This window comes from Wyeomyia smithii, chromosome 2 (assembly GCF_029784165.1).
Source record: "Wyeomyia smithii strain HCP4-BCI-WySm-NY-G18 chromosome 2, ASM2978416v1, whole genome shotgun sequence".
Taxonomy (NCBI): domain Eukaryota; kingdom Metazoa; phylum Arthropoda; class Insecta; order Diptera; family Culicidae; genus Wyeomyia; species Wyeomyia smithii.
In genome coordinates, this window is record NC_073695.1 from 239,092,400 (window position 1) to 239,093,687 (window position 1,288).

Below are 1,288 nucleotides of genomic sequence, written 5' to 3' on the forward strand. Positions count from 1 at the left end.
AAAAATTACAACGCTTGGAAAACTGGTGAAGTGAAGAAAAAACACGAACGAAGTCTCTAACCAGAGAGCCATATCGGGCGTAAAAACAATAGCGCGCGAAATCTCTGTGTTCCTGTTCCCGCGAAATGAGTTCCCTGAGACGAAGAAAAAGCTGACACCCGCTTACAAAAAGAAAAAATCTGACAAAGTTCTATGTATTCAAAGCCTAAATTCTTGAAAAAAGTGCCTATATGTATATGTATGTTTTATTTTAAATAATATACGTGTGCTGAATTCTTTGGGTAACTACGAAAGCCTAAAAACTCAAAGTTGCTTGATGAAATTGGATCGTTAGAGAAACATGTTAAATAGATAAACAACCGCATAGCATTTCGATGTGCAAATCACATACCACGAGTTTAATTTATTTATACATCGAATAATAATAATTCGTGTCGAAAAATAGGTGTCCTGATTTTCACCTCCGACCTGGGGGATCCTACTTGAAGCAAGATAAGCAGATGAATTTATTTTATTTTCCAAGAATAACTGAAACGGTCAAAATTTAAATTAAAACGAGTCACGTTTAAACTACTAACCAATACAATACCTATGCGGCAATGTTATCCGATTTATCCTGTTTTCCGCGCACTCGTTGTACTTGTTGTTTCTGGAGCTTTTTAAGCAGCAGCAGTTTGCTATGGGACGTAAGTTTAGATAAAGAACGTCGTTGACTATAAGTTCGACCGGCTTGCTCTGTAACAAAAAAACTCTTAAAAACAGCTGCACACAAGTTCGCAAGAAAATCGGTATAAGTTGCAGTTTTGACTAGTGAAAGTAATTATTTCCTCTGGCAAACTTACCTGCTATTCATTTCCTTTTCGGCCGTTGATTTCATTTTCGGCCGTGCATATTAGTCTCCTTTATAAATCTACTACACGTCCAATTTACTTATATTCACCAGAATTAAGCAGAATAAACTGCCCACAAAATACAGCCTGACCTGCACAAAAATGTAAAATAGTTTATTTTTTGATGCATCATGCAGGCCCATGACGCGCTTATGTTTTTCCACCAGTGTTTGTAAATTTGGTACCAATTTCATTTTTTGCCAAACAAATATCATTCCTGGAAGGGAAATTTTGAATAGCCGAAATTATCTTGTATTTATGCATACGTTTACCAACGATATTTCTAAGAAGAAGACATCTTTATTATGCAAATCATAATGAAAACATATTTAATTTTTATTCAGTAAAAAAATGATTGCCGTCAGGAACCTCGCTCAATCGGCTTGACACACTTGACA

At 35.6% G+C, this 1,288-nt stretch overlaps 1 long non-coding RNA gene across 1 annotated transcript; it reads right to left on the reverse strand.

The window, feature by feature from the left end:
- Positions 1-235: 235 nt before the first annotated feature.
- Positions 236-1,288, reverse strand: LOC129721750 (uncharacterized). Its single transcript, XR_008727459.1, has 4 exons — positions 1,163-1,288; positions 843-1,107; positions 590-735; positions 236-528 (listed from the first exon to the last, which is right to left on the reverse strand). It is a non-coding gene; the product is annotated as an uncharacterized LOC129721750 (long non-coding RNA).